This window comes from Tamandua tetradactyla, chromosome 4, assembly GCF_023851605.1.
Source record: "Tamandua tetradactyla isolate mTamTet1 chromosome 4, mTamTet1.pri, whole genome shotgun sequence".
In the NCBI taxonomy this organism is placed as follows: domain Eukaryota; kingdom Metazoa; phylum Chordata; class Mammalia; order Pilosa; family Myrmecophagidae; genus Tamandua; species Tamandua tetradactyla.
The window spans coordinates 73,564,485-73,572,968 of NC_135330.1; the positions used below are offsets into that span (position 1 = coordinate 73,564,485).

Consider the following 8,484-nt stretch of genomic DNA (forward strand, 5'->3'; position numbering starts at 1 on the left):
ATCCAGAATGTAAACTGAGGTCACTCACCTTAGTTTATGTATTTTTTTTCTCCAGCCGTGTTCAGTCAGGAAGGCAGAGGGGCCATGGAGGACAAGAGTTTAACTTAACCAAGGTTAGGGTCTTGTCAGAGCAATCAGATGAGGGAGAAGGGGCAAGAGAGTTAGAATGCTAAATTGGGGAGTTATCCTGACGATGGGCCTTAGAATCTTAACTAGGGAAGAAGGGAAACAGGAACCTAAGTGACGTGAGTGACAGTGAAATGGAATAAGATCAAGGGGAACACATCCGAGTGGAGTCATTAGAAATGCTGGAATCAGAGTCCTAAAAGGGAGAGAGCTGGAAGGAGAGGCAGGGATTGGCAGAAACGTCTTTTCTCATCTCCATCCTAAATGGCAGTTCCATTCCCGAAGCACTTGGTAAGATTTTTACTTACTTTTCTATTCCCAGAAGTGTTTTTTAAAAAAACTGTACATAATAGAAATCTCTTGAAGAGCAAACTAAAAGTATTACCAATTTGACAATTCTCTTCAGGGAACAGAATGAGACAAATGGAACAGCACTGACCAAAGAGCAACATCGCTTGGATTCAAGTTAAGACTCTGCCTCCTACTCTCTTGTTTGTCATCTCATTCATTTCTTAGTCATTGTGAGTCTCACTTGGCTCATCTGTAGAGTAAGGAAAATAATGGCTGGCCCATGGTTATTGCAAAAATCAAATGCAAGAAGGTATGTGAAAGTGCTGTGTAAACTAAAAGACCAATTAAAAATAACCCAAAATAGCCATAAGATCATAAATCAGTCAGTAAAGGGAAAAACATAAGCCTCCAAGGATTTTAAAGAAGGACCTTTGCTCTCCTTCTGACCTCTGTGAGTAAGCCAAACAAAAGTATCATTTGGAGGTATTTTCTAAACTCAAGCTCTCATTTTCTCTGTGCAAGCCCCTAGAATATGAGGAGCATGTAACCAAGGAAGAGAATTTTAGAATGCTAAAACTATGAAGTTCTTGGGACAGCATATGTAAAGAGTTATTCATGTCAAAGTGAAAGCAACTTAGATTTTGAAAGCATATTGCCTCAAAAGCTCTCTTGGATTCTCACTGGCTCAGAAATTCTCCATTAACAGATTCTATGGCAACATGATAGAGGGAAAAAGAGAAATAACTAGCAGCTTAGACTCCTGGAATCAGAGCATCTTGGGGTTGAATGTTTACTAGTCTGGATATCTATTCCTGAATAACCATCCACCCCAAAACATAATGGCCCATAACCATGATTTATTACTATCGCTCTTGGTTCTGAGGGTTGGCGGGATAATTCTTCATAGGATTTCTCAGCACTTCCAATCACACATTAGCTGGAACTTCAGCCATCTGAAAACTCAATGGGGTTGAATATCTAAGATGCTTCCCTTTCTTGACTGGAAGTTGAAGTTGAATATTGACTGGGAGTTCAGTTAGAGATGCCAATCAGAGTGCCTACACACTGTCTCCTCATGTGGCTTGGAATCTTCACAGTACGATACTGGGTTTCAAGAAGTGTCCCAAGCGTGAGCATTCCATAAATTTCTAGGCCAGTTAAGAACCATGCCTAGAACTGGTATATCATCACTTCTGCTCTATTCTGTTGGTCAAAACAGTCATGGAATCCACTCAGATTTAAGAGGGTAGAGACGTAAACTCCACCTTCAGATGAGGGAAGGCAAAGTCATATTGGAAATGAGACTGTGAAATGGGATGTATTGTTGCATTAACTTTGAAAACACCACCTGCCACAGTCACCTGGTCCAGTGGCATACTGAAAGCTAGAATGGCCACTTCACCAAACTCCAGGACCTATCCCCTGCCTGCCTTTCTGCCCACATCTCATACAATTTTCTTACTGTGCTGCAACTATACTTCCTTTTCTCTTTTCTTCAAATATGTTGGGCATATTCCTACCTCAGTGTTTTGGCACTTCTTATGCTTAAAATGCCTTTTCCTAAGCTCCCCCGCCCAGGCTTTCCTTTTATATCACTGATGTCTCAGCTCAAATTATACCCCTCTGTTAGCTCTTCCCTGACAAATACATTTCTTTCTTTCCTTTCCTCCACAGACTTCATGTGTTGTTTTCTTATCTACCATATCTATCCTACCACTGGAACACAAGATCTGTGAGAGCAGCAACTTAGTCTATCTCTTTTAAAAAATATTTTTATTAACAAATCTTCACACACATACGGTCCATACGTGGTGTACAACCAATGGCTCACAATATCATTACATAGTCGTGTATTCTTCACCATGATGATTTTTTAGAACATTTGCATCACTCCAGAAAAATGAATAAAAAGAAAAATTCATACATGCCATACCCCTTATTCCTCCCTCTCATTGACCACTAATATTTCCATCTACCCAATTTATTTTACCCTCTGTTCCTCCTATTATTTATTAATTTTTATCCATATTTTTTTACTCATCTGTCCATACCGTGGATAAAAGGAGCATCAGACCCAAGGTTTTCATAATCCCATAGTCACATTGTAAAAGTCATACAATCATCTTCAAGAACCACAGCTACTAGAACACAATTCAACAGTTTCAAGTACTTCCCTCCAGCCACTCTGATACACCATAAACTGAAAAGGGATATCTATAAAATGCATAAGAATGGGCGGGCCATGGTGGCTCAGCAGGCAAGAATGCTTGCCTGCCATGCCAGAGGACCCAGGTTCGATTCCCGGTGCCTGCCCATGTTAAAAAAAACAAAAAAAACAAACAAACAAATAAATAAATAAAATGCATAAGAATAACCTCCAGGATAATCTCCCAACTCATTTTGAAATCTCTCAGCCACTGAAACTTGTTTTTTCATTTTGAGAGGTTTAATGCTAAGCAAAATTTTATAAGACATACTCGAATATTTTTTTTTAAAATGTGTCTGACCATTTTTTTAATGAAGGTTAAGTTTGACTTACTGTAAACCGCATTTAGTAAATCTTTTGGTTTAATTAAATGGTAAATGTATCCATTTCATATTATAGCACATTTATAATGGTAAAAGAAAGTATTTCATTCCATTTTATAATCAGGTAAATATAAAAGTAAACAAGTCCCATGCAATTCCCAAACAAACAAGCAAACAAACAAATGAAAAACCAAACACACAAAAATTCAACAAATGGTGCTGCAGTAAGGGGATTCTCCCACAGAAAAAGAATGAAATGTGACCACCCACATACAGCATACAAAAAGGAAAAAAGTAAACACGTAAATGAATTCCTTTACTTAACTGAAACTTTTTTTTGTCTCATTTCTCTTTCCCTTTTTGGTCAAGAAGCCTTTCTTAATCCCTTAATGCCGAGTCCTGGCTCATCCTGAGAGTTCTGTCCCACATTGCCAGGGAGATTTACACCCCTGGGAGTTAAGTACCATGTAGAAGGGAGGGCAGTGAGTTCACCTGTCAAACTGGCTTAGAGAGAGAGAGGCCACATCTGAGCAACCAAAGAGGTTCTCTGGGGGTGACTCAGGCCTAATTTTAAGTACGCTTAGCCTATCCTTCGCAGGAATAAGTTTCATAGGGGCAATTTCCAAGATTCAGAGCTCGGCCTATTAGTTTGGTTGTTCCCATGCTTGTAAGAGTATCAGAAATTCTCCAAATAGAGAAGTTGAATCTTTCCCCCTTTCTCCCATTCCCTCAAGGAGAACCTGCAAATACTCCTTTATTCACTGTCCAAATCACTCTGGGATTTATCGGGGCATCACACTAACCTGGACAAACCAACCAAATCTCATGCTCTGTCAAGAGTCTCTGTACTTAAGGTACTCAACTAAACCTAACTTAGACTATCTTGTCCACTGCCAAATCCTCAGACTTTCCACTGTTGAGTGGCCAGTCATTCAGTAAGTTTTTGTTGATGGATGAATGAACAAATGAATATCTTTGTCAAGTGGTGGTCAATGACTGCTTAGACTCCTCTTATCACAGAGAATTCTATACTACTTCCCCGAGAAGCTATTTTATCTTAGATAATTCCTGCATGACATTAAGAATTTACCTAACCAGTTAAAAACTTTTATTTAATTATTGATAATACTAATCCAGGATTTTTTTTCACCTTGTACCTCTAAGAGTGGCTCTGTGGCTTCAACCTCCAGAAAACAGCTAAGGGAGATAGTGGGGCTAAAGGAAGCCAAAGGACTTCATCATCATTTCAATCACAGCAACAATCCTTTGTTCTGTGTAAGATTTAATTAGAAAAAGAGTCCCACTGTTGACCATGAGGCTGGATGAACTTTTTGACCTTGTTTTATACTTATACCTTCATGATGGCATTTCTCAAAAAGTGGCCTTCCAGACATTTGCATTAGAATCACTCACCATCCTCATCTGCTGAAAATGCAGGTTCTCAGGTCCCTTCCGAGAGAGACCAGGGAATCCGGATTTTAACACACCCTTTAGAGAGTCAAGCGCTCAGAAGTTTGAGAATCACTGCTGTATGATGTGAGAACTATTTCATAAAACACAAAAGTAAACTCTTTTTCCTTTGGGATGACCTTTGGAGAAAAGTGATATCTTTTCTCATTATGTACAGAATTTCTTGGGGGAGTGGACATAGCTGGTTGACCTCAAAATATTCAGAATGTGGACTTCTTTCTCCTTGCTGGAGTTCCTGATTGTCCCCACAAATATCTTTCTGTGGTCCAGTAATTAGAAGCCAGTGCATATATATGTGCACACACACACACGCACATAATTGCTTGTGGCCAACATCACAGTGAACCTGCCCCCTCACTTGGCTGAGTCCTGCCAATTAAGTGATTCTCCAGTGGTACAAGAGCAGAGCCCTTAAAATTCCAAGCATAAAACAGCTAATAAGACTATCTTGTTTAACAAAGTAATAAAAATTAAAAAAAAAAGAAGCAGAGAGAAAAAAAGAGCCGCAAAGTTTTCTTTGTGATCATTGTTTAACACTGTATGTAATTAAATATTAATGAAAGTATGCTACTTTCATTTTGTGAGCAATTTAATTCAATTAAAAATAAATGGGTCTCCTTGGCTCAGTGGGCATACTGATATACAGAACAGCACTGTCCTTAACTTGGTTTCCACCGTGTTTAAATCCAACATCCAGCAAAGGGACTGAAATAGAACCCCAGGCTAACACCATTAACTCCTTCAGAGCCAAGCACAGCCAGCCGACCGAGCACACAGCTGCACAACATTCACTGGGCACAAAGCAGGGTATGGTTTGGTTTTAAAAAATATTTTTCAAGCATTGGCTATGTGCTATGGGAGGATGAAAAGACATTTAAGACACTTCAGAGAAGTCAAAAAGCAGCTATCTCCGGGGCAGGGGGTAAGGAAGGGACACTGGGAAGCTGGAAACATTCCCTATCTTGATCTTGCTGCTGGGTGATGGTTGCCGGCTGTATACATATGGAAATACGCATTGAGCTGTATCCTTAACGCTTAGTGCACTTAATGCACTTGTCTATGAATATTTTATATACCTGGGGGGGGCACTTTTTCTGCCCACAAGAACCAGGCAATCTGGTGTTATCCAGCACCACCAGAGGGGATCTGAGAATCAAGAGGTTCTCAGCTCCCCATCTGATTGGAAAGCCACATAAAAGTACCTAAGAACACTTATTCTGTGATTAAAAACAACAACAACAACAACAAAAAAAAACACAGCCCCGCCCCCCAAAACAAAGATAAAAAAGAACAAGGAAAAAAATGTTCTAATTAAAAAAATAAAAACACACACAAATCTTACAGCACCTTTAGAAAGAAATGAGGCAGTAAGTTTTTGCCAACCTCAATCCTCAGGAATGCACATAGTAGAGGCCTCCCTGGGACTGGTAAGTTTGGGGCTCCGCTGGCAAGGTTGGGTGGAACATGGAATGCAGTAGAGGAAAGAGAGGACGTGGGAGGCACGGTGGGAGGCAGAGGCCAGGGGTCCGTGGCAGGGGGCTGCTGGCCGGGGGGTAGAGCTGAGCCAGCCCATTCCCCTGCTGTCAGGTCGGGTGCAGAGTGGGGCGCACTGGGGAGGGGGGCTGGGGGCAGAGGAGACCTGAGGCAGGGAGGGCCCCACACTGGTGCCCGCCTTCCCAGCAACGGGTTCGGGGCACGGCTTTGGCGTCCTGGGCCGGCCGGGAGGCAGCGGCGGGAGACTGGGAGGTAGCGGATCTGCGGCCGCCAGCGCGGGAACCGGAGCCGTCCTTTCATTTCTACCCAGAGGAGCCGGTTGTTTGGAAATGAACTCGGTGGTTCCAGAGGCCACGTCTAATAATAACAGTGCTATCACCGCTGAAAGGCTGCACCGAGCCTGGGTGTGTGAGTGTGTGTGTGTGAGTGTGTGTATGTGAGTGTGTGTGTGTGTGTCTCCAGCTTATCTAGGAGCCATTGCCCAGGCCTGAAAGGGGAGCCTGGGCTCTGCTGAATGGAGAGGAAAATGCCAATCTGTTGACAAAAAGTCCGCTGCTAAAAACCAATCCCCAGCCAACATTTTACAACCTGGACGCATTGTTAATGGGGTGCTTTATCGGGCAGGAATAGGAAGCCCGTGTTGGAAAACAATGTATTCTTTTTAGGCACAAGGTCGCGTTGGTGGGACCTCGGGGTTAGGGCCGGCCCCCTGCTGCAGGGGAGAAGGGCTCCAAAGGCCGGGCCAGGACGCTTCCTGAGCGGAATGCAGGCCACTTACCGGCGACAATGGAGGGAAGATGGTGTCCTCGCCATCCTGCAGGGAGCTCCAGAGCGCACGGCCACGTAGAAGCCAATGCCCTGCCCCGTGAGGACATTTGCCTGTGCCCGCCTGCGAGACAGTAGGACAGGACGCGCAGAGAGAGGACGTCTGGGGACTGTGGTGCTAAGGCCCCTGGTTTGCTCCTGTGTGGAGGGAAAGGCCCCTGGCGCGGAACATTCTTCCCTTCACAGGAGTGTAGCCAGGACCCGGCATGCAGGGAGCTGAAGAGGGTCCAGGAAGCCAGCAGAAGCCGGGAAGCCGGGAAGGTACAGCTGCCCCAGCTTCCTTGTGGATCCCACCTGAGCCTGAACAGGCTGAGAGCAGAGAGAATCAAATGGAGAAGTGCCTCTTTTAGAGCTAGGTCTGAGCGGGAGCGAAGCATGCCGGATGCTTGAGAACCAGCCCTAAGTGAGCGTACAGGCCCCACCATTTAATAGCTGTGTGGGGCAGTGCAAGAGGTTTAACCACCCAGATATTCCTTTTACTCACATGCAAAACAGGAATGACAATCATTCTTGTCACACAGAGTTAGTGTGCAGATTAAATGAGGCATTATAGGTGAAACACTTAACACAGCCCCTGCCATGCAGCCAGCACTCCGTAAAGAGCCTTTGCACATTCTGTTCCCTCTACCTGGAACACTCTCCTTTAGAAAGACTTGTTCCCTTATTTTCTATAGGTCTCTGCCCAACTTTTTCTCCATAGTGCTTACCACTATCTAACATTCTACACCGTTTACTGTTTTGGTTATTGTCTGCCTCTCTCGCAGCAGAGGGAAGCTCTGTGAGGAATAGAGGTTTTTGTGTTTTGTCCACTGCTGAGCCCGCAGAACCTAGAATGGTGGGCAGCATATAGTAGTTGCTCAGTAAACACTGAGTAATGTTTGTGACGATGATGAAGATGAGAATCAGAGTATAAAAAGTCTCTCTAGTTAACTTTCTGGTTTCAAATTTCACCAGTTCAGCACTTCCCTACTAGATCATAAGCAGCTTCGAGGCAGGAACTGGGACTTTGTATGACTGGATTTTCTATACCTAGGTTTGCCAGAGTTAACAAAAAATTACTAAAAATAAAAATGCAGAACACTCAGATTTTAATTTCATTTTAATTGTGTGTGTGTGTGCATGTGTGCAGTTTGCAGGGAAATTCTCAAAGTGTGTTCTAGTGACATGAGAAGCCTAAGAAATAAGTGAGGACAACCCCAGAGGAGTCAGTGTGAGTAAGTTGTATGTGTCAGTTAGTTTCTGAGATTTTCAATGCATTATAAATCTGAGCTAAGGTTTCTCCTGTCTTGATTTTACCCAGCTGATTTGAAAATTTAGACCAGAACAGAGAACACGTGTCCTGTGCTGGTTTGAAAGGAAATATGCCCCCTAAGAAAAGCCATGTTTTAATATGGATCCCATTTCTTAAAGGTAGAATAGTCTCTATTCAATGCTGTGTATTTGGGACTGTGATGGGATCATCTCCCTGGTTGATGAGATTTAGTTAAGAACGGTTGTTAAACTGGATTAGGGGATGACATGTCTCCACCCATCTGAGTGGGTCTTGATTAGTTTCTGAAGTCCTATAAAAGAGGAAACATTTTAGAGGTTCAGAGAGACTCAGAGAGAGCAGAGAATGCTGCAGCACCACGATGCAGAATCCACGAGCCAGCAACCTTTGGAGTTGAAGAAGGAAAGTGCCTTCCGGGGAGCTTCATGAAATAGGAAGCCAGGAGAGAAAGCTAGCAGATGATGCTGTATTTGCCATGT

General features: G+C 43.1%; 1 long non-coding RNA gene across 1 annotated transcript in view; it reads right to left on the minus strand.

Annotated features, from left to right (window-relative positions):
• Positions 1 to 6,787, minus strand: part of LOC143679068 (uncharacterized) — a 44,677-nt gene extending 37,890 nt beyond the window's left edge. The window contains exon 1 of the long non-coding RNA XR_013173539.1: positions 6,689 to 6,787. This is a non-coding gene — a long non-coding RNA (uncharacterized LOC143679068). The remainder of the gene's footprint in view (positions 1 to 6,688) is intronic.
• Between the last annotated feature and the right edge of the window lie 1,697 nt (positions 6,788 to 8,484).